The following is a 25,790-nucleotide window of genomic DNA, read 5'->3' as shown; positions in this document are numbered from 1 at the left end:
CTAGTTGGTGGGGATAACAAGGAACAGGTAGGTCAAGTGGCTGAGGCCATCTGGAATCTGTTAGTCAAGAATGGGCTAGACATTCCATCTTCTAAATGCCAAGGTCCTGGACAAGAAGTCAAATTCCTGGGGGCATGGTGGATAGCTGGAGCAGTTGCAGTACCTGATGACACTCTATCAGCTATTGAAAAGGGACAGACTCCAGGCAATAAAACCAAATTACAACAGCTGTTAGGTACTTTGGGCTACTGGAGAAAACATATACCAGGGTTTTCAGTGATTGCCCGCCCTCTCTATGACTTGCTCCGAAAGAATAGGAAATGGGATTGGACTTTGCAACATACAGAAGCCCTTAACACTCTGAAAGATGAGCTTAAGGCTTATCAGAGACTAGGCCTGTTGCACCTGTGAGATCCATTAAGGGTGGAATGGGGATTTGCTGCACATGCTTTGTACTGTGATGTGTTTCAAAAGGGGCCACAAGGACCAGCCAGGCCTTTATTATTCTCTTCCACTTCATTTAAGGAGACTGAACAATGATATTCAGATTGGGAGAAAGGGGTCCTTTCCCTCACTAGAGCAGTTAAGGAGGCTGAAAAGCTGCGTACTTCACAAGATGTTATAGCACAGGGTCCTTTCCCCCTCTTAAATTCAATCCTCAATGGGTCACCTCCTCCGGAGGGAGTAGCCCAAAAGGCCACAGTAAGGAAATGGTATGCATACCTAGAAGGGATAAGTCAGCTGCTCCCACTAAAAGAGGGTCCAGTTAATGTTTCTAAACTACAGCAACCTGTAAACCCCGATCCAACATTGTTGGGTCAACCGTATAAACCTTCTCCGATTGAGGAGGCACCCGAATTTGTGGCAGGCTCAGATATGCAGGGAGTGTGGCTCACTGACGCATCTGCCTGTCGAGTGGGATCAAAATGGCAATGTAAAGCAGTGGCGTTGGAGATTGGTACTGGGAAGACAGTCGAGGAAGAGGGTGAAGGTAGTGCACAAGTAGGAGAATTACGGGCTTTATTACTGGCCGTAGAGAATGGTGCTACCATCATCTATACTGACTCTTATGCGACCTTTAAGGGTGCTACAGAGTGGATATGTCAGTGGGAATTTAATCAGTGGGAGGTAGGTCGTGTGAAAGTGTGGAGGACAGAGGACTGGCAATAGGGAGATTCTGACCTTTAAAGGTGGGATGGGTGAAGGGCCATGCTTGGGATGGAACCCCAGCTGTGAAATGGAATCAGCAGGTAGACCACCTGACCCAAATCAGGATGGTCACCAGTGAGAAGGAAGATTGGGACTGACTAGCTGAATGGTTGCATATCAAGCAAGGCCACTCGGGGAAAGCAGATCTTTATTATGAATGCCGATCTCAGGGTTGGCCAGTGTCTATGAAAACCTGTGAAGCAATCCTCACAGCTTGCCCGCAATGCCGAATAAGGCTTAAGGCTAATCACCCGAATCAAGGCCTGGCCCAGCACATCAGACAAGGTAAGGCTCTTTGGAGTACATGGCAGGTTGATTACATTGGCCCTCTGAAACCATCCCATAGGAGGAAATATATTTTGGTAGGAGTGGAGGTAGTATCAGGATTGTCTATGGCAATGGCCATTGGTACAGCCACCGGAGACCAGACAGTCCAGGCTCTGTGAGAATGGTTTAGTATTCTGCCTATTTCTGAATGTATTCAAAGTGATAATGGGTCGCATTTCACAGCCACCGTGGTACAAGGCTGGGCGCGAGGGGAAGGCATCAAATGGGTGTTTCACACACCATATTACCCCCAAGCTAATGGTATAGTTGAGCGAACCAATGGCTTGATCAAAAGACATGCTGATGTCTCACGCCATAACTGGGACATGCGATTACCACAGGCAGTTTTTACTATTAATAACCAATGGGGGAATTATGGAAGTCAAATTCAAGCATTTTGTCCTACAGGACCATTAACAGGCGATGACTCTATACCAGAGGGTCAGAGATGCCAGTTCCCACTGGGGATATATGTGGGCCAACCTGTCATGGTGAAACTGGCTTCCATTGGCATTGTTCCTATGACCCTAGCAAAACCCAGAGGCTTATGTGCCTGGGAAGCCCTAGATGAGAGCGGAAAGACTCACCGCATCAGTGCCCGGGTGGATAATCCTGGACTAACCCTGTGACTCGGTTTTAAGACCGAGGCCTAGTTTGTGCTTTCTTACAGGACGATGAAGAAATGAGCTGTTCTGGTGTTTCTACTGGTAGTGATGATGGTAGCCAGCGTGGATGGTGAAGATCTGGATGATAATATTGTGGCAAAAATGATGGTGGGATTTGCCTGAATGATGAACCTGACCTCTGTAATGGTTTTCCTGCCTACCCCCAAATCAGCTGAAGACCCTTTACCAATTTTTGTGCAGGACATCAATATATCGTGAGCCCTTGAGCTCACATGGGAGCAATGTAACAATTATAGCTGGAGGTTCAGAGAGGATGGGGGAGGAGGTTATACTTATGTTGTCTATAGTTGGTCACCAGGTGCAGTAAATGCTAGTTCGGTATGGAACACCAGATGTAACTATATCCTCCAACCAACCCATGAGACCACGGGGTGGAGCTGGAATGGTACCACACCATGCCCCGAAATTCCATGGGGGGTGACTGCGTATGGTACTCAATGGAACACCGATGACCATTCCCTACAATACACAAAGCCATTAAATGCCTCATGGTGCATTAAACACCCCTAAAGGGATAACAATGAATGTCCCGGTAAATATAACCAGAATTCATTTGCTTGTCCTCTCAATTGTACGTGGGCTAGACACATCTATGGACCTAGCTGGTATGGAGAAAAGGATAAAATACCCCTGGCGGTGTTACAAATATTTTGATAAAAGTTAAAATTTTATTTTATATATATATAAGCTGGGTTTGATTAAAAGGTAAAGATTGTAGAACATAGGGGTTTGAAGCTTGCAATGTAGACATAGAAACTTAGGAACATACAAAATGTGTCATATACAATCATAAGAAATAAGTATTGTCTAAAATTAGTTAACCATAGAAACTTCGACCGATTTGTTAGTTTGTAGTGTTTTGTCCTAAGAAACTAAGAGAGATCGTTATGGACCTTAGTTCTGTTGCTTAGAAACCCCACTTTGATCAAGATTCCAGTTAGTGGAATTAAGTAAGATTAGCCAATGAATGTTTTAGTATAAGAATATTGATAAGGTGGTGTGACTGAGGGCCAATCATTAGAAACGTTAAATTTAAGAATTAACATAGAATGTATTTTTATGTAATCTAATACATGGTGGCGAAAATCGTACTGCGCAGAATCACATAAGAGAGGTCAACTATCGGACAACATGAGGAAGACTATGGAAGACCACCAGAGGGCTTTTGAAGACCACCAGAGACTTCACTGCGCCTGCGCAAAGAGACATTTACATATGCTAATGACTGATTGGAAAGTTAATGATTATGTATGACATTTCCCAGAAATTTAGTGAATATGTATAACAGGTGTGTATTTAACCTGCATGATTAAACCAGACAGGTGCACACACTAGGTGGAGCGATCCCCTGTGTGCCCAGCGCTGCAATAAAGGAGTGCCTGCTTCTTAACTTCTCATTGCTGTTAAGGAGTTTTATTCCGGATTTCGGTAACAGCGGGAAGATCTCCATTCTGGAACTGTCAGGTGTAAATTGGGTGCAAAGACATAGATGGAATGCCATTACTATGGCTATATCCTCCTGTCCAAGAAGCTCTTATACAAGGCTGTCTATGTAGCAATACTAGCTATTTATGACCTTCTGTCCTGGACTGTAGCAAGAAAGGCTACTGTTGTCCCCTTACTACCATACCAGGTTCATGTCGAACAGCCACTGTCCCTGCACCCTCTAACTTGGTGTGGGCATGTTCTGATGGTCATTTGTATTCCCAACTATATCCAACTGTCCTGGGACTAGCCTGCACATTTGGTGTGCTTTGTTTCTCTCCCATTTACCGGGAAGGGCCCATACCATACAAGTGGTGGTATCATAGGCCACGGAGTGTACAGAAGGGATGGCAGGAAGCCTCAACATGAGTTGGGTGGTGGGTGGAATCAATATTTGGGCTAGGAGTTGCTCCAGTGCGAAACCAACAGAGCATTCTAGAACTGAGTTTACAACTATCAGCCTTAGCCAATGTTACATCTGACAGTTTGAGACTCTTGAATTATCAGTTACAACATACCAGTAAAATGACCATCCAAAATCAAGCTGTAATGGACTTGATGCTACTGAAAGAGAAAGGTGTATGTGGAGTTTTGAACCTGTCAATGAATGACTGCTGTGTTCACATTCTGAATGTGTCAATGCCGCTTCAAGATCAAATCAACAAAATAAAGAAAGTCGCAAGAGACTCAGAGGCAATTGCTTCTGTGCTAGGGACTAATTGGCTGGGAAAGGTTTTTCAATGTGTTTGGATTTTCTTTGATGGGATGGATGACCAGCCTTCTCCAATCTTTAATAATGCTTGTAGTTGTGATTATTGTCATCTGTATTACAGTAAGTTGCATCAAACGTGCAGTAGTGAAGTCTGTGCTAACGGTTAAGTATACACCTTTAAAACCTGTTCGTGCGCTGGATATTCCTGTGTCAGATATTCCACTCTAATTCTAGACCAGAATGAAATGATGACCCACAATGAGTGTCAAATTCACCAGACTGCGCTCCCTTTTAACTTTGGAGGCAAGAGGTGACTGTACCACCACTCCAAGGAAACCAGTCGAATCGTGATTGTGGTCATGGGGTGGACTGTGTGGCAGGTACACCCACCCCAACAGGAAACGAAACTTCTCCAGGCAGGGGGGAGAGGAAAAAAAAAAAACCAAACCCTGGAGGCTGCAGGTTGAAAGTTGAACTGACCAATCAAATGCACCAGGTACATGGAAGTGTTGACCTTTTGGCCAATGGGGATTAAAATGACCACAGATCAGATTCGACAAGGGTATAAACGAGGCCCTGCTGGAGGACATATTGGGAATCAGTCCTCCTCGGAGCAGCGGGTCTGCAGTCGGGGACTCTCCCCTTGGGTCGGGGCACTGCCCTAGGTAACTCCTGCAGGTTGAGAGCCCTCATCTTTTAGGTGAGTGACATGCTGTCCTGGTTTCAGCTGGGATAGAGTTAACTGTCTTCCTAGTAGCTGGTACAGTGCTATGTTTTGAGTTCAGTATGCGAAGAATGTTGATAACACTGATGTTTTCAGTTGTTGCTCAGTAGTGTTTAGACTATAGTCAAGGATTTTTCAGCTTCTCATGCCCAGCCAGCGAGAAGGCTGGAGGGGCACAAGAAGTTGGCACAGGACACAGCCAGGGCATCTGACCCAAGCTGTCCAACGGTGTATTCCATACCATGTGACGTCCCATCTAGTATAGGAACTGGGAAGGGGGGGCAGGGAATCGCCGCTCGGGGACTAGCTGGGTGTCGATCGGCGGGTGGTGAGCAATTGCCCTGTGCATCATTTGTACACTCCAATCCTTTTATTACTACTGTTGTCATTTTATTAGTGTTATCATTATCATTATTAGTTTCTTCTTTTCTGTTCTATTAAACCGTTCTTATCTCAACCCGCGACTTTTACTTTTTTTTTTTTCTGATTTTCTCCCCCATCCCACTGGATGGGGGGGAGTGAGTGAGAGGCTGCGTGGTGCTTAGTTGCTGGCTGGGGTTAAACCACGACACATGCGCATTTTGAGTGATCATTTTTAAATCTTAAGAATTCTTAAGTCGGCTGTGTAGTACTAATTCCCCTTACATCATTGAGCCTGTGGTTTACTAACGTTATTGGGGTTTTAACTTTTTCTACTGAAGAATAAATCTGAGTTTTAACACCTGTTGAATTTGATTGTGTGAGCCTCTGTAACACTAAGGTGTGACATGCATTACAAGACACCAGAGCAGAGGACAGAAGACAACCCGGTTTCTTGGCTCTGGGCATGTATGTTAGCCCTTAGTCCCCTCCCTAGAGCCACTTGCTTGTTAATAAAGCTCATCCATCTTCTGAGCCAGGCTGGCAAGAAGTCAAACCAAACAGAGCCATCAGCCACGGCACTATCGGAGCACACAAGCTTGGTCTGTACCAGCCATCTGGAGAACCTTGAGCCGCTGGGGCTGGGCTATAAGTGGGGATGTGATGTGCAGAAAGGGGGACAGCATGAGGGACATGCTAAAAAAAAAAACCCAGGCAGCCAGACTGGGAAGGACTGAGCATGACCAGTGGGGCATCTACAGGAGCATCTGGCTCTCCTGGATGGATATCCTGAGATATCTCAAGGAGATTCAGCTTGCAGGAGAGCCTGCCAGGTGGCTGTAACTGAGTGAACCTGTGCTTGTAGCAGCCCTGCTTAATGTCAGTAAATGGAGCTGAAATCCTTTGCCTTCCCCACGCCACAGAGTTTTGTGTAATAGACCCCAAGTGCTCTAAAGCCCAGCCAGGTTTATGTTGCAGGGATAGGGCTGTCTGCCTTTTATTGTGTTTTGCTCTGCTATGCTATTATACTGCACAATAAAACGCCAGCTTCCTCTCATTAGCCATTTGCTTGTGCTTGAAGCACACTGAGCATTTTCACATGCCTGTGAAGAGAGGTGTAACCTTCTCTTTGGGAGTTGCTCACCTCCCCACAGACCCCTGGCACACTGCCTGCATTGCAAGCATGGCCACAGCGCACACGCGCGTGTGTGTGCGCGCACGCAGCTACAGCAGCATCACATAAAACTGCTCTGAAAGTACATTCTGGGCCCGTCACTACAGGAAAGACATTGAGGTGCTGGAGCGTGTCCAGAGAAGGGCAACCAAGTTGGTGAGGGGCCTGGAGCACAAGTCTTACGAGGAGCGGCTGAGGGAGCTGGGGCTGTTTAGTCTGGAGAAAAGGAGGCTGAGGGGAGACCTTGTCGCGCTCTACAACTACCTGAAAGGAGGTTGTAGTGAGGTGGGTGCTGGTCTCTTCTGTCAGGTGGCTGGAGATAGGACGAGAGGAAATGGCCTCAAGTTGTGGCAGGGGAGGTTTAGGTTGGATATTAGGAAAAATTTCTTTACTGAGAGGGTTGTCAGGCATTGGAATAGGCTGCCCAGGGAAGTGGTTGAGTCACCATCCCTGGAGGTATTCAAAAAGCGCGTAGACAAGGCACTTCAGGACATGGTTTAGTGGGCATGGTTGATGGTTGGACTCGATGATCTTGAAGGTCTTTTCCAACCTAAATGATTCTATGATTCCTCAGGCTGCAGGGTCAAGCAGGCAAAAACTGGGAAAAGGGAAATTCATGGTTATCCGGGTAACTTTAATTTGTCCTCTTTATGCTTCCACCTCCTGGATTAAATGAGGTATGGGGACCTATAAAAAATAGTAAATTTGAGTGCCATTAAAGACAGTACCATAATGCACAGGTGGGAAGGGGCAGAAATAAGGTACTCGGGCAACAGCAAACCTGGTGGGTTTTTTACTTTGCTGCCTTAGATACAGCTTTTCCCTTATAGATTTTGTTTTTTGGTTGGTTGGGTTTTGCTTTTAGCATTTCTAAGATGCTTCTTAAATAAAAATGATGTTATATTATGGGTGCAGCAGCCTAGCACCTTATGATGCCCCTTGGGTGATGAGAGGAACTCAAAGATAACACAGGCTTTGGGCATCAGATGGCAAATCCAAGCAGGGTTTGTACAGACGGGAGGTTGTACTAGCACTGAGATGGAGGGGGACACAAAAATAAGATGTCCCATTCCTGGAGCATCTTCCCCACAAGCACCTCCAGCACCCCCGCAAGCATCCTTCCCCAGGCACTACTTCTCTCTCTCCTTGCTGTCTGCTCGCTGTACAGATAGAAAGACAATGCACAGTTCCTGCCACTTAATCAGTTTGTTTGGTGGCGTTCATTTTTCTTAAGCCCTCCCCCATGGTGGAAATTTCAGCTTGTTGTTTTCAGTTTCTAGAGTCGTGTCTTTGCTTTCCTAGTTGCAGAGAAAAGATGGGCAATGTGTTCCTAAAATAGCAAAGAGCAAATGCTTCCCATTTTTTAGATCTTGCAATTCTTTTTTAAGCTGATCTGATAACTAAGGGTTTTTAAAAAGTTAGGTGATATTAACAACCAAACAGAGCATCCAGCAGCTCCTCTCCTTGATTTCTCGTTCTCAGCAGGTAATTCTTCATTAGTCTGAGGCATGTGGTTATGTTTCTCTCAATCAGATAAAATATCGTTTTCTGAGTCCTGTCAGCCTGAAATCCCATTCATTTTACCTGGGGTGATCGGTGAGAACATATGGGATATTTCTCTTTCCTTGATATGCACATTTTGGGTTATCATTTCTAAAGCTTAAGAATCCTTAAGTCAGTTGTGTAGTGTTAATTTCCCCTTACATTACTGAACCTGTGGTTTACTAATGTTGTCGGAGTTCTAAACGATTCTGATTAAAGAATAAATTTTGCTGAGTTTAACAGCTGTTTAATTTGATTGTGTGAGCCTCTGTGACAGTACTTCACCTCACTACAAAAAAAAAAAAGTATACAGTTATAACCAGAACTTAATTTTCATTTTCTCCTCTTTATTGAAATGCCCCCCCCCAAAAAAGTTATTGAAAACTGGATACATCTGGGATGTTTTCAATGTAGAAAATTTGATGGATCTTGCCAATTTTTATTTAACAGGATATGAAATTCCATAGTTCCCCTAAAGTACTAAAACTGCTCTCTTTGGACATGCTACTGACCCATCTGGGAGCTATACAGACTTGGCACATTTTACTACAGCTTGCTAAACTTTTGAAACAAACATCTCATGCTTACACTTCACTTTTTCAGCACCACTTCTGGGAAAACAGAATCTCTTGAACTCTTAAACAAAATTTGTATTTCCATAAAAATGTATTTAATCGGAGGCTTCTGGGTAAAAAAAATACCAAACTTTGTTCAAGTTACACTGAGATAATTTTTTGAACCATAAATATATATATAATGCTAAAAACTGTCACTGAAGATCAAACAGGATCTAGAGTCCTGTAGCTTTACTCCGACAGACTTGCCACAGTTGATGCTTCAGGAACAGATTGTACTTACTAACATCTAGCAGTAACTACATCAGTGGACAAGGGAAGAGCTACATGTCATCTATCTGGACTTCTGTAAGGCCTTTGACAGTCCCACACAACATCCTTCTCTCTAAATTGGAGAGATATGGATTTGATGGGTGGACCATTTGGTGGATAAGGAATTGGCTGGATGGTCACATCCAGAGAGTAGTGGCCAACATCTCAATGTCCGGATGGAAATCAGTGACGAGTGGTGTCCCTCAAGGGTCCGTATTGGGACCAGTACTATTTAATATCTTCATCAGTGACATAGACAGTGGGATCGAGCGCACCCTCAGCAAGTTTGCAGATGACACCAAGCTGAGTGGTGCGGTTGACACGCCTGAGGGATGGGATGCCATCCAGAGGGACCTGGACAAGCTCGAGAAGTGGGCCCGTGTGAACCTCATGAGGTTCAACAAGGCCAAGTGCAAGGTCCTGCACCTGGGTCAGGGCAACCCCCAGCATCAATACAGGCTGGGGGATGAAGGGATTGAGAGCAGCCCTGCAGAGAAGGACTTGGGGGCACTGGTGGATGAAAAGCTGGCCACGAGCCGGCAATGTGCACTCGCAGCCCAGGAAGCCAAGCATATCCTGGGCTGCATAACAAGAAGCGTGGCCAGCAGGTCGAGGGAGGCGATTCTGCCCCTCTACTCCGCTCTGGTGAGGCCCCACCTGGAGTACTGCGTCCAGCTCTGGAGTCCTCAGTACAAGAAGGACATGGACCTGTTGGGGCAGGTCCAGAGGAGGGCCACAGAAATGATCAGAGGGCTGGAACACCTCTCCTATGAGGAAAGGCTGAGAGAGTTGGGGTTGTTCAGCCTGGAGAAGAGAAGGCTCTTGGGAGGCCTCATTGCAGCCTTTCAGTACTTAAAGGGGGCTTATAAGAAAGATGGGGACAGAGTTTTTAGTAGGGCCTGTAGCGATAGGACAAGGGGTAATGGTTTTAAACTGAAAGAGGGTAGATTCAGACTAGATATAAGGAAGAAATTTTTTACGAGGAGGGTGGTGAAACGCTGGAACAGGTTGCCCAGAGAAGTCGTGGATGCCCCATCCCTGGAAACATTCAAGGCCAGGTTGGACGGGGCTCTGAGCAACCTGATCTAGCTGAAGATGTCCCTGCTCATTGCAGGGGGGTTGGACTAGCTGACCTTTAAAGGTCCCTTCCAACCCAAACTATTCTATGATGCTATGAAAAGTGATTACCACCTATCACTATAAACTACAAGATCAGTTTTTTAACATGAGTTCCACTCAATTTCCTAATTTTTATTTCATCTGCACATGTAACTATGGACACTTTTTATCATTGTATATATTAGGCAAATACAATTTTGAAACTACCTTTGTCAAAGAAAACCTATGAAATCAAATATTGGAGAAAGATGATCTTGTAACTAATACCCAAAAGTGAAAAAACCCACAAAATCAGAATTCCGGTACTGTCTCTGATAGAGACATCCTCTCTCATGTGGGAATAACATTTAACTTTTTCACATGCAATATTAAAAAGTAATCTCATAAAAGAAATCACTCACTGCTACTTTACAATTATTTTATTGAGACCCAGGAATGGAATATACTGCAGTAAATTATTTTAACGACAAATGACAGAGGAGTTAATGCAACAGAGTACTAGATAACGATGGGGAGTGATCAGTGCCTAGACTTGACAATCTGCCATAAGATGTCTTTCACGAATATATTTTATATTGTATTGTGATCCGAGGGTCCTGCTGCCTTTGCCTTATTTTATACCCTTCTTTAACAATCTGGCGAATCACTGGTTCATGGTCCACCCCACTCAGATATTGCACTTATCAGTAAGGAGACAAGCCAATTTGCAACACAAATGCAGCACTTCCAGCTGCTAATCAATTCTCCTGCTGCTAACTGAACAACCACTTTCGTTCCTGTGCCTTGTACACTGGTGCTATCAGTGTGCGTTGTTTCAGGGCTTTGTCCTCAGGGAGGGATTTTGAAAACATGTGCATATGCTTTTGTTTATTCTTCAACCATTAAATAATTACTTCGGCTCTGATTAATATAGAATTATATAGTTGATTGACAAGCACTAGTTGGAGCAAGACCAAAGTGCATGTTTGGGTTTTTGCTGAATATAAAGATTTTTTTTAAAAGAAAAGTAAGTTGCATGCTACTAAACAAAACCTTAGTTAAACGTGCCAATCACATGCAAATTTCTAGAAACTGGGCACTCTAGAGTTTTATTTCTGGCCTTGCTGCAGAATCTCCCTGGACCTGGCACTGTTACTTCATGTTTTTTCCCCTGAAAATATGGATTTGATATAAAAAAATCATGTAACACAGAGGAATTTACTTACCTGCAATAAAATTATATCATGAAGACTGTCAAAACCTCAAAGTAATACACTGCTAATCACAAAGACTTCCTTATCTTTGCAAATGATCCTACAAAAATACTCAAGAGTCAAAATAACTGTAATTTTATTTGATAAGTTCAGGCTAATTTTAATTATTTGTAGTAGTATTGAGAACTTTGTAGTGTAATTTTAAAAGTGAGAACGGTTAATAGCAGAAGTTCTCTCTACAAGATGTTAACTTAGACACCAGGATATTATTCAGAGTAGAGGAAAAGAATTGGAAGAACTTACTATGCTTCCTTCAACTAAGTGGTGGTTTTGCTGGTTTGGTTTTGTCATGAAAACCACAGGACCCTACTGTCTCTGCATACATGATCAACTAAAGAAATATTAAGACAAACTGCAGTGACTAATATTTAGATTTTTACCATATAAAAATTGAAACCTACAGTATGGATAATTGTTTGACCTTAAGGAGTCAAAAGAAATAAGCTATTTCTACCTATATTCTATTATTAACACAAAACTGGCAAGTAATTACAAAAGAGAACATAAGGAGATGTTTAAAAATACACAGTGAAAGATGTTAATTCATCAGAGTGCATAATATTTGAGAACTTCTTTAGACAGGCAAACTTTTTACCTGTATTTCTGTAGTATCTATAGTTGCAAGTTAAATAACATACCTGTTTGTCATAAACACATAGAACAATAATTTTTCTATTTAGAAAGGCAATGCTAATAACATTCAGAGCTGTTGATACAGGGGAAACAACAATTATATTCCATATACTGTAAGTCACATTAGAGTGCTTAAGAACAGAAATTGTCAAGACCTTTGTATTGGGTTTGCATGGCAAGGTTTTGGTAGTGGGAGGGCTACAGGGGTGGCTTCTGTGACAAGATGCCAGAAGCTTCCCTATGTCTGACAGAGCCAATGCCAGCTGGCTCCAAGATGGACCTGCTGCTGGCCAAGGCCGAGCCAATCAGCAACAGTGGTAGTGCCTCTGTGATAACATATTTAAGAAGGGGGGGAAAAAAACCTGCTGCGCAACAGCAACCGGAAGAGAGGAGGGAGAACATATGAGAGAAACAACCCTGCAGACACCAAGGTCAGTGAAGAAGGAGGGGGAAGAGGTGCTCCAGGGACCAGAGCAGAGATTCCCCTGCAGCCCGTGGTGAAGACCACGGTGAAGCAGATCTCCACCTGCAGCCTGGGGAGGACCCCACACCGGAGCAGGCGGATGCACCCGAAGGAGGCTGCGACCCCGTGGGAAGCCCGCACTGGAGCAGGCTCCTGGCAGGACCTGTGGACCCATGGAGAAAGAGGAGCCCATGCTGGAGCAGGTTTGCTGGCAGGACTTGTGGCCCCATGGGGGACCCACGCTGGAGCAGTCTGTTCCTGAAGGACTGCACCCTGTGGAAGGGACCCTCATGGAGCAGTTCATGAAGAACTGTAGCCCATGGGAAGGACTCACATTGGAGAAGTTCATGGAGGACTGTCTCCCGTGGGAGGGATCCCACGCTGGAGCAGGGGAAGAGTGTGAGGAGTCCTCCCCCTGAGGAGGAAGGACCAGCAGAGACAACGTGATGAACTGACTGCAACCCCCATTCCCCATCCCCTTGTGCCGCTCAGGGGGAGGAGGTAGAGAAAATCGGAAGTAAAGTTAAGCCCGGGAAGAAGGGAAGGGTGGGGGGAAGGTGTTTTAAGATTTAAGTTTTATTTCTCATTATCCTACTCTGATTGGTTTGGTAATAAATTAAACTAATTTCCCCAAGTCGAGTCTGTTTTGCCTGTGACAGTAATTGGCGAGTGATCTCCCTGTCCTTATCTCGAACCATGAGCCTTTCATTATATTTTCTCCCCCTGTCCAACCAAGGAGGGGAGTGATAAAGCAGCTTTGGTGGGCACCTGGCATCCAGCCAAGGTCAACCCACCACAACCTTCCACACCACTGAGAAATATTCTCACAGAAGAGACTATTTCGTATGTCGTATAAGTATTGTTTTCATTTAAGAGCATTAAAAAGAACAAATTCAAATTATATACATGTAACTAAAAATAAATTCCATTTTCAAATGCTTTCATGTTCAACATTAGTATCAGATAAGACAACTGGTAAACAATAAAACACCTAAGGAACCCTCTACAGGGTCTAGAATCTGCTTTGTAACCATCTATAAACATGTTGAGTACTCTGTTAAGTCCCATCCTCGTAATTTAACATAATTCAAATCAGGTATTGAATGTCATTTTATGGGCAAGAGTTCTGTAGGAAGCCAAAATAAACAGTGACAAATAGGAGCAGAACCGAGGCTTACACATAGAAATTCAAACCATGAACACAAATACAAGTTTTATTACTCCTGAACCTGTCATTTCATTATTTAAGCAATAAGAACAGACCATAGTAACGTTACAAGCTTCATAAGAGAAGCAATTGTATAGTTGCAGTAAAATTAATTCACTATGTTAGTATCCTTAAACAAAAGCTGCAAATTAATATAAATCAAGTATCAGATATTGCAATAGTTATAATACTTTAAGTATTGTCCCGGTTTCAGCTGGGATAGAGTTAATTGTCTTCCTAGTAGCTGGTACAGTGCTATGTTTTGAGGTCAGTATGGGAAGAATGTTGATAACACACTGATGTTTTCAGTTGTTGCTGAGTAGTGTTTAGACTAAAGTCAAGGATTTTTCAGCTTCTCATGCCCAGCCAGCGAGAAGGCTGGAGGGGAACAAGAAGTTGGCACAGGACACAGCCAGGGCAGCTGACCCAAACTGGCCAATAGGGTATTCCATACCATGTGACATCATGTCTAGTATATAAACTGGGGGGAGTGGGGGCAGGGGGGGGATCGCCGCTCGGGGACTAACTGGGTGTCAATCGGTGGGTGGTGAGCAATTGCACTGTGCATCATTTGTACATTCCAATCCTTTTATTACTACTGTTGTCATTTTATTAGTGTTATCATTATCATTATTAGTTTCTTCTTTTCTGTTCTATTAAACCGTTCTTATCTCAACCCACAAGTTTTACTTCTTTTCCCGATTTTCTCCCCCATCCCACTGGGTGGGGGGGAAGTGAGTGAGCAGCTGCGTGGTGCTTAGTTGCTGGCTGGGGTTAAACCACGACAAGTATCCAAAGAGAAGCAATTTATTTTTATTGCTGAAATCAAGTTTTAAATACAAAGCTTTAGTTCCTCAAAATACTTTCAACAGTACTTCCTCTGAAAGCAACAGGAAGAAAAATGTAGAAGAAAAACTGTTATGCTGTATTTGAAACAATTTTGAGGTTGTATTCTGGTCTTGAGAATTATTTGTTCAGATAGCCTCTAGAAACATAGCAGTAGAGCTAGAATGACAGGTACCATCTGTTTTCTTCTTAGTTGAGTAGGCATTTAATCCTTCTAATCTTTTAAATGTTTGTCCACAAATGGCTGACAGCTCTGTCTTCCTCACCTCATGTTATGGTCCTATTGGTTCTCAGAAATCAGTCATAGGAACTATGACAAAAAGTCAAAAGCTGTCTGTCCACAGCACCAGTATTTCTCTACCTTTCTCAAAATGACTTACTGCCAAAATATGATGCTCAAGGGTAGGGTATTAACAGGGCAAAACATTTTGGGAGAGATGATACACGAAAAGCAATAGTCTTTGGTCTGCTCACATTCTATTCTAGGCAGTTCCATTTCATCTAGATGACATGCTATTATCTGTACTAAGTAATGTAATTCCCCTTCATTTTCTTTCCCTCTGTTACTTCTAGCCTCTTTACAATGCTTGCTGATGTTAACATCAGAGTAACAATGACAGAAGTTACATACAAAAACAGAGAGAAAGAGATAAAGACAGGAAACATGTAATTCTCTATGGCATTTCGAGACTTAAAAGGCAATTTTCATTTATTATTAATGAAAGGACCAATAAATTAAGTAGGCAGGTACCCTATAAACCTCCCCATGTAGCTGAAATGATTAGAAAGTATTGATGTAAAATGACTATAAAGTACCAATGCAAATACTAGTCAGCAAAAACATCAAGTCTCCTGAAATAAGTGAAATATAGATGTGTAACAGTATGATCTACATACAAGGACATATATACACATATACAGATTGTATAGAGACTGGATGTCACCATCCAGAACTAAAGGAATGCATCAGACACTTCTAAATCCCAAGATGACTAACCTACAAGTTACATACACAGAAGTGGCAAGAGGAGTGGGAACTCTCACTACCAGCACTGCATAGACAAGGAGTGGTGAGCCTTGGTGTTGCTAGGCAAAACTGTTCTGTAAATGGACAGAAGAGGCAAGCTCAAGTTTGTGCTCCAATTTCCACGACAGAGCTAGTTACTTAAAATGCTGTTTCTACTGATAAGCAACCTTACAAGAACTAATAGATTCAGGCTGATGGTTTTTGTTGGTAGTGTGATTTTGCATACACATAATAGTGCCTATCAAATGAGATAAACAGCAAGAACTGGTTGAACTATCTCCTTCCATTTTTCCCATAGCACAGCATGAGATGTAAAATAAAACAAAAGATTCAACAGAAAAATTAATATTCAAGATGTTTTTATTTACATTAGTTACTGGATAGGAATACTTAAGCCATTTAGTCCACAGTATCCTATGCTTCTGAAGGCTAACTTCTAAAATTAATTCTTCCTCTTTTTCTTATTTTATGACTCAAATCCTATGCTCTACCTAGAGGGGAACACTTAAAGAGAATATTTTGAGTTCTGGAAGGACTCCCTTTCCATTAAACTGTTATCAATTCATATGTATAATATGATTGAAATAACCAGGGAGCTCCTAAAGTCCTGTGTACAGCCCCCATCAGTTAATATTTAAAATAGGGAAACAATAACTAGACATGATTTAGGGTTTAGGAACTAACTACTAGAAAACGGGGCTTTACGTTTATGTCAGAAAAGGTAACGGATTATGGTCTGGTCCATAAACTTTTAAGAATCGCTTGGAACTGCCAAGATTAGGGAAGAAGTAGGTAAAAGGTAATTCCTACAGGGGGAGATTGCGACCACCGACTCATTGACCACCTACTCAAAAGAAGACAATGAAGGAAGAAGACAGAGTCTGCACGCTAATTTACATGAGGGGTGAAGAAGAAAGAGCCAATCATTAAGGAATATAACAATGAATATGTATTAGTTAAGTGTATAAATGTGAGGATTTTTGAGACAAGGGTGTGCTATCTTGAGACAGGCACCCATTCATGCACATCAATGAAATTAATTTGAAAATACCTCGACTCGTGTGTGTTATTGGCTTGCACACCGGGTAAACGAACCCCGTTTGTGGGACAACAAAACTACCCATAGATTTACAACACACTTTCAGAAAAGGAAACAGGACAGCAGACACTACTTTGTTCCAATAATCCACACAGCTGTAATGCATTTGTGAACCAGAAGATCCCTTCTTCTGAAAAAAAGAGCAAGCAACCAAAGCTTGATAGCTTCAGTTTTGCATCTAGAGAAAGGATATGTCTCAATTACAAAAATATGCCCTTTGACATATATTCCTTACTACCTTCTCTCTTTAAACATTAGATTGATCCCACTGATTACAAGCAGTTTACCTAAAGCTTTCTCAGGTTTTATGACAGCAATTTATTCTTTAAATTAATTCAGTCACTGTAATATTTGTGATTCTAATTTTAGTATTTGTTTCTTTCATTCTGTATGTCATCAGCACTTTAACATTTTTTCCAGTACTGCTTGGAATTCCTTTCTCACTTTAAATCCCACAAAAGAAATCAGCTACTAAAATAAATAATTTCTGAAACCTTGTTCATTCAATTCCACCCACAATACAAAAGTATTGGAATTATGCCACATTACTGAATATTAATACATTTTGTATTTGCCTTGAACAAAGAAATCCCTGGGCAATTATACCCTTAGAATCTAAATTCCTCACCCCTCATGCGACAGTTCGGACCCATAGTAATATTAGGGTCTGGGGTCTTCCCGTTCTTCATTGGGTCCTTTCATTGTCTCTAGGCAGGTTGTTTCTTTTCTTATCTCTAAGGTTGCGGCTTCTGTTAATGAATGTAGCTTCCTTATCTTCTGGCTTGAACTGGCTCTGGGGCCTTCTTTTACTTGACTAGGTAAAAGTTCAACATATCTAGGTGAAAGTTCACAGCTTGTGGCCTAAGGCTTCAGCAAATTTAGCTACTAATGCTAAGCAAGTTATGCTAAACAAGTTCCATATAAGTAGTATACCAAATCGCACAACAACAGCCAGTAAAACTCCAGAGACTGGCATGAAAACAAGTCTAATACACACTAAGAATGACAGCCTGTAAAAATTATCAGTTTGAACTGGCTTCAAAAGAGCAAAATTCAGTTCTTCATGAAAACAAAATTTCTATGATTATTTTTCAGAAAGTAAGAAAGATGGGAGGGATGCATTATCTCTGTTACTATATGGTATTAGTGTACCGGACACCATCCAGAGGTAGAGAGGTACAGTTCTTTGTCTAAAAACCTTTGACTTATGGTATTTAAACACCATATTAGAAAATTGAGCATGAAATTACAGACATTGTGATTTTTCTTTTGAGACTGAGATATATACACACAATAGACAGTAATGCTAAACACTGAAAACCATTAAAAAGTGATCAGGTATTTTGACTAGAAGTCATGACAATTTTAATCAAGCCCCTATTCACAATAGAAAATTTTACTTAGAGTGATAAGCCTACCTATTTTCTCTGCATTTTTGCATGACTGACCATAGAAAACAATCAACCTAATTGTCATGGTTTAACCCCAGCCAGCAACTAAGCACCATGCAGCCGCTCACTCACTCCCCCCCCCCCACCCAGTGGGATGGGGGAGAGAATCAGAAGGAAGAAGGTAAAACTCATGGGTTGAGATAAGAACGGTTTAATAGGACAGAAAAGAAGAAACTAATAATGATAATAGTAACAATAATAAAATTACAATAATAATAATAATAATATAAGGATTGGAATATACTAAACAAGTGATTCACGATGCAATTGCTCACCACTCACCGGCCGATGCCCAGTTAGTTCCCGAGCAGCAATCCGCCCACCCCAAGCCAACTCCCCCCAGTTTATATACTAGATGTGATGTCACATGGTATGGAATACACCGTTGGCCAGTTTGGGTCAGCTGCCCTGACTGTGTCCTGTGCCAACTTCTTGTGCCACTCCAGCTTTCTCGCTGGCTGGGCATGAGAAGCTGAAAAAAATCCTTGACTTTAGTCTAAACACTACTTAGCAACAACTAAAACCATCAGCGTGTTATCAACATTATTCTCATACCGAATCGAAAATATAACACTATACCAGCTACTAGGAAGACAATTAACTCTATCCCAGCTGAAACCAGGACACTAATCAAAGCTAATAGCTACTGAGATTAAAATTTTTCATTCTATTTGGAGAATACTGGTATTGGTCATTCACTCTGAAAGAGGGAAGTACTATATGGAATAGCTAATAATACCTGACATGCAAATTACATCCAGGACTGATACCAAACAGTTATTTTCAGCCTACAAGGAACAGTAGGAATGAGTGCCTAGTACGTTCTCCTAGTTTCATCATAAGCATTTTCCAGTGATTTCCCTTACACTTAATTATAAAATCCAATTGTGTAGGGCTTTTAGATCACCCTTATGGATGAGTCAACATTCCCCATTGTCCTGGGTTCAGCTGGGATAGAGTTAATTTTCACAGGAACCTGGGAGGGGGCACAGCCGGGGCAGTTGACCTGAACTAGCCAAGGAGCTATTCCATACCATGTGCCATCATGCTCAGTATATAAATGGGGAGCGGGCTGGGGGGAGCTCTCTCGACTTTCGGTGTGGGAAGTGGCGGAGCGTCGGGTTCCGGGTGGTGAGCAGTTGCACTGTGCATCACTCCTTTTGTATATTCTTTTATTAGGACCGTTGTTGTTGTTGTAACTTCTCTTTTTTTTGTGTGTGTTGTCCCAGTAAACTGCCCTTATCTCAACCCTCGAGGTTCGGGGGGTTTGGTTTTTTTTTTTTCCTTTTCTCCTTTCTGATTCTCCTCCCCATCCCACCGGAGGGGGGGCGGGAGGACTGAGCGAGCGGCTGCGTGGTGCTTTGTTACCGGCTGGGCTGAAACCACGACACCCATGCAATGTGTCAACAGCCTAACAGAATTTTAGACTTTATTCTGGGAGGCAGGAATAAAAGCTAAGTTTGTAGACTCCCAGATTCTCTACTGAATCTGTCCTTTTAACTTTTTAACTGCTAAAATACAGTTTTGCTTTAAATGAGTTCAATCAGCAGACAGCAATAGGAAGAAGGCTCTCTGTACCCAAAGTATTCCATCAAAGATATATGGACTAGTGAAACAAAATAAAAAAATAAACTGAAGAAACAAAAGTTTCCCACCCACCGAGAAAGGTTCCATACCAATGACCTATTGTGGCGGGTTGACCCTAGCTGGATGCCAGGTGCCCGCCAAAGCCACTCTATCACTCCCCCCCACTCAGCTGGACAGGGGAGACAAAATATAACAAAGGGCTCATGGGTTGAGATAAGGACAGGAGAGATCACTCACCAATTACTGTCACAGGCAAAACAGACTCAACCTGGGGAAAATTAACTCAATTTATTACCAATCAACCAGAGTAGGGTAATGAGAAATAAAACCAAAGCTCAGAACACCTTCCCTCCACCCCTCCCTTCTTCCCGGGCACAACTTCACTCCCGGATTCTCTACCTACCCCCCCGAGCGGCGCAGGGGGATGGGGAATGGGGGTTTCAGTCAGTTCATCACACGTTATCTCTGCCACTTCATCCTCCTCAGGGGCAGGACTCATCACACTTCCCCTGCTCCAGTGTGGGGTCCCTCCCACAGGAGACAGTCCTTCACGAACTTCTCCAACGTGGGTCCTTCCCACAGGCTGCAGTTCTTCACGAACTGCTCCAGCATGGGTCCTTTCCACGGCGTGCAGTCCTTCAGGAGCACACTGCTCCAGTGTGGGTCCCCCACGGGGTCACAAGTCCTGCCAGAAAACCTGCTCCAGTGTGGGCTCCTCTCTCCACAGGTCCGCAGGTCCTGCCAGGAGCCTGCTCCAGCGTGGACTTCCCACGGGGTCACAGCCTCCTTCGGGCACCCACCTGCTCCGGTGTGGGGTCCTCCACGGGCTGCAGGTGGATATCTGCTCCACCGTGGACCTCCATGGGCTGCAGGGGGACAGCCTGCCTCACCATGGTCTTCACCACGGTCTTCACCATGGGCTGCAGGGGAATCTCTGCTCCGGTGCCTGGAGCACCTCCTCCCCCTCCTTCTTCACTGACCTTGGTGTCTGCAGGGTTGTTTCTCTCACATGTTCTCACTCCTCTCTCCGGATGCCGTTTCTGTCTATCCCAGCAACTTTTTTTCCTTCTTAAATATGTTATCCCAGAGGCGTTACCACTGTCGCTGATTGGCTCGGCCTTGGCCGGCGGCAGGTCCGTCTTAGAGCTGGCTGGTATTGGCTCTGTCGGACACAGGGGAAGCTTCCAGCAACTTCTCACAGAAGCCACCCCTGTAACCCCCCCCCCCCCCCCACTACCAAAACCTTGCCACACAAAGCCAATACACCTGTACAGCCAAATTCAAGTCTGCGGAACTACCTTCTGCATTCTGAATGCACCTGTATTTTTAATAGAATGAGATCACAGAATGGCTGAGATTGGAAAGGGCCTCTGGAGATCATCTAGCCCAAACCTCCTGCTCAAAGCAGGGTCAGCTAAAGCAGGCTGCTTAGGACATTGTCAAGTCAGGTTCCGAGTATCAACAAGGATGGAAAGTCCACACCACCCTCTAGGCAACCTGCCATCTATCAGGTTGGTCAAGCATGATTCCCCCTTCACTAATCAATGCCAGCTACTCCCAATAACCTTTCATGGCCTTTCAAATACATTTGAAGAGTCCTTGCAATGACATCAAACAGCTCCCTCAGCACTTATGGATGCACCCTATCAGGTCTCATGGACTAGTGCATGTCAGGTTTGTCTAAACATTTCCTTGTCTGATCCTCTTCCACCAAGGGTAAGTCTTCCTTTTTCCAGACTTTCCCTCCGGTCTCAGAGGCCTGGGGTTCATGAAGGCAAGTCTCATCAGTAAAGACAGAGGCAAAGGCAGCACTGAGTACTTTGGCCTGTTCTGCATCCTTTGCCACCAGATCCTCTGCCCCATTCAGCAGAGGACTCACATTTTTCCTAGTCTTCCTTTTGCTGCCGATACACCTGTAGAAGCTCTTCTTGTTGCCCTTCACATCCCTCACCAGATTCAACTCCAGGTAGGCTTTGGCTTTCTTAACCCCATCCCTGCATACTCAGACAGCATCTCTGTAGTCCTCCTGGGTCACATGACCCTGCTTCCACCTCTTGTACATATTCATTTTATGTTTCGATTTCGTCAGGAGCTCCCTGTGCATCCATGTGGGACTCCTATCACCTTTTCTTCATTTCCTCCTCATCAGGATGAACCATTCTTGAGCTTGGAGGAGATAACTTGAAAAAAATATGCAATCAGCTCTCCTGAACCTCTCTTCTCTCTAACATACCCCACTTCTCATCTACTGTGTAATGTAATTAAGCCTATTAAACTGCTGAAATGTTTCTGCCAAAGACAGCTGAGAAACCTCTTTATTAACACTATAAATAACATCAATTTTATTGAATGAAAATTGAAAGACAATTTGGACACAATGATCTTTGTCCTTTGCCATGTCAGTTGCATCAAAATGAATTATCAAGATAATCTGAAAGCAAGTTTATTACTGTAGCACTTTCCTAACTGATTAGTAATCAAGAGCTTATCATAATCTAAACCTGAAAGACATGGGTAAATTGAACAGATACAAACATTATAAAAACATGACAGAAAGGCTTTTCAACTTTTTAAAATAGGTATTATTCTTCTGCACCATCTGCTAAATAGATTTATTTTATAACACTTAACTTACCACTACACTAAACACTTTTTAAAGGACTGTGCCTCTCATCATCTTACACTGACACCTTACTGTGTCTAGTGAGGAAGACAAAATCAGTTACAGCTTAGGAATCCTTATAGCTAAGGAATCATAAGCTACACATGTTGAAGTGATGCTAGCATATTAGCATCAGGGGAAAAAAAAAGTCAATCCACATTTTACAGTTGAAACTAAGTAGCATTTCACAAAAGTTGGATTATTTTTTTAAATAATAGATTAGAAATTTAAATTGAGTAATTCTCAAAGATTAATTTCCCTAGAAAAGTAAACCACTTCATGAAGTTTGACCTATTATCTGGTCTGTTCATAGCACTTTGATGTGTCCTTGTTTAATTTGCTGCTGCAAAAGCTAAAGGAAAGAAAGAGTAAAACCTTATTAATCAGTCTAATTTACATATCAAGTGACAAAGTGACATCAACTATTTATTTTAACATAGGTGAATCTCTATAAGCTCAGCCAAAACAGAGCGTTCCAGTTGAAACTATGATCTTCCCAAACAAGTACCAGCTTTAGAGATGGAGATTTTTTTGAGTGCAATATGGAATAATAAATATCATCAGAAGTGAGATGCAATTCAATAAGAACTTAAAACCAATAGTGTTTATTTGCAAAAGAAAATGAAGTATTTAGATGAGCATTTTTTTTGCACTTCTTCAGGGTATATTGAAGAGAACTCTATGTCCACCTACTGGACCAGCTACAAAAATGTTTGTAGTTTGAAAACAGCACAGGGGGATTGCAAAACCATCTATATGAATATGCAACTCAATTATATTGAAGATACTAGTCTGACACAGAAGTTTTCCTCTCCTTTCTCTTAGCTCTTTACACACCACGTTTGAAGACGTTATACTCCATTGTTTAATCTCACCTAAACCCATTATTAAATGGACAAAGGCTACCTACCTACCAGTCAAAATACACTGTAATTGCAAACTGCTGTGTTCAAAATAGTGAGGCTGAGCACATGAACTTTTATCCTTTTGGATTGTGCTGGATTGAAAACAGTATAGGACTATCAACAAAAAACTAACCTGTATTATGTTGGGGTTTTTTTAGTCCAGTGTTTGTGGGCACATCCATGCTGATGTCTCAATTTGGATAATATGTCAGCATTGTAAGTTTCATATAAGCAAGAACAATTTATCCTCTGGAATATTCTCCATTCTTTCCACCAACAGACAATATTCTGTTTCCCAAAAGAGTGTGTATGTTTGTACATGTTTGTTTAATTGCTCCTTCCCACACATCCCAAGAGCACGCAATGTGATACTTCTTCCACATATCTGCCTTTTCTTTCTGTTCTGACAGCAAGATCACTCATTCACAAGTCATCTTCATAACTGCCTGTTGATCAAGCCTCTAGGTCAGAATTTCCTAAACCATGTCTTCCACAATATTAGACCCACTGGGATAATCAACCTAGTTCAACACCTGTTTCTGGCAGTCTCCCCATCTTCCTTCCTATCCCACAAAAGGACTAAAATATAGATCAGAAATTGTTCTCTTCAGCACCATTTTTCTTTCTCAGCTCAACAGGTTTAATGCACACACATTACACTGGGTACATATAAACACTCCCCAAGCAGCTCCCACAAAAGCTGAAAACCCATAGAGGGCTGCCACCTCCAAAACAATTCACCCATGCCTCTCCTGAGTTCACCAGTGGGCAAAGCAAGCAGGCTGTACAAATTCTTCCCTCCCCAAGAAGCACTGAGACTCACTTTACAAGCACAAGTCAGTCAGATCTCACTCATCCACAGAAACAGACTTACTGCATACACAGAGACTAACAAAACCATGCTGGGGATGTAACACCATTGCTGCCTTCCCTTACCAGAAAAAAAGCTAATGGACTATCCAAGCATAAAGGTGGTAATTACTATTCTAGCTAAGTAATAGTGGATCCACTTGTAAAATTCATCTTTCATTATATTAATTTTGCCATGCACATTACCTTGGAGTCTCTTTTCCATAAGAAGTGAAGTTGAATTTATTACTTTCCATTCTTTCCTTTATTTAGCCTCTTGCTTCTTCCCAAGTCTGTTTCCTTCCAGGATCCCCTTCTTCTCTCCATTCCACAAGTAACACCAACTAAGACATCACCTTGGTTTCCCTCTAGTGCTGTCTTTGTTTTTCTTCTGAGTTTCATCAATGGAACATATACCAGCCTTTTATCTGAATGCTACACCATCCACATCTAATCTTTCTTTAACTGTTATTATGCTTTGATATTCCAGGAAACAATCTACATTAAGTATTTAATTATTCACATGAGTCTGCTTATGTCGTATAAAGGTACGTTCAAAAAATAGACCATGTAAGTCTAAAACACAATTAGAACAAACACTTGTGGCAGTACATTCCCCCCACCACCACCACCTCCCCCCCCATCCTGCCAGCAGGAAATGAAACTTCTCCAGGAAGGGAGAAGGGGAAGGAAACCCTGGAGGCTGCAGGTTGAAATTTGAACTGGCCAGTCGAGATGTGCCAGGTACACCGAGGTGACACTCTTGGCCAATAGGACTAAATGACCACAGGTCAGATTCGACAGGGGTATAAAGGGGGTCCCGCCGGAGGACACGTTGGCAGTCCTCCTCGGAGCAGCGGGTCTGCAGTCAGGGACTCCCCCTCGGGTCGGGGCACCGCCCGAGGTAACTCCTCGAGGGAGAGAGCCCTCGGCTTTTAGGTGAGTGATACGCGCGTTTTGAGCCATTGAGACAAGGGGAGTCAAAAGAATCTCAGTAGATATAATAAAGGGGGATGAAAGATTATGTTTAGCGCTTACATTGTTGAAATTAGCTGAGGCAGAGACAGTCCTTGATAAGAAGAGCTGGTCCCAAGAACCAGCCAATGAGGCAGAGACAGTTCCTGATAAGAAGCAGGAGCTGGCCCCAAGAGCCAGCCAAGACTGGTCTTGCGGCTTGGGTGAATACCAAGAAACCACTGAGCCTGCGCAAGAAAAGAGGTTACTAGCGGTGACGGAGTCGTCTATCTTCATCTCTGCGACCACCAGATGACCACCATAAAGAGGCACTGCGCAAGCGCAGTTGAGAGGAGACTATGGAAATGACCTCTCGGAACTCATTTTAATATGAAGCGGGGATAGGTCATGCACATGTGTAGGCATATTGTGAATATGTAACACTTGACTGTATAAACTTGAAGCGAACTGCCGAGTCAGGCGCGCACGACTTTGGTGGGACTACCCCCCGTGCTGCCTGGCGCTGAATGAACATACCTACTTTACAGTCTTACTGATTGTGGAGTCTGTTTTCCACACGTCACCATCACTTTAAATCTTGGGGATTCTTAAGTCGGCCGTGTAGTATT

General features: G+C 43.0%; 1 long non-coding RNA gene across 1 annotated transcript in view; it reads left to right on the top strand.

Annotated features, from left to right (window-relative positions):
- Positions 1-25,790, top strand: part of LOC138683444 (uncharacterized) — a 423,605-nt gene that overhangs the window by 100,877 nt on the left and 296,938 nt on the right. The window lies entirely within an intron of this gene.

Source organism: Haliaeetus albicilla, chromosome W (genome assembly GCF_947461875.1).
Source record: "Haliaeetus albicilla chromosome W, bHalAlb1.1, whole genome shotgun sequence".
In the NCBI taxonomy this organism is placed as follows: Eukaryota; Metazoa; Chordata; class Aves; order Accipitriformes; family Accipitridae; genus Haliaeetus; species Haliaeetus albicilla.
This window is presented reverse-complemented; position numbering and strand designations above follow the sequence as displayed.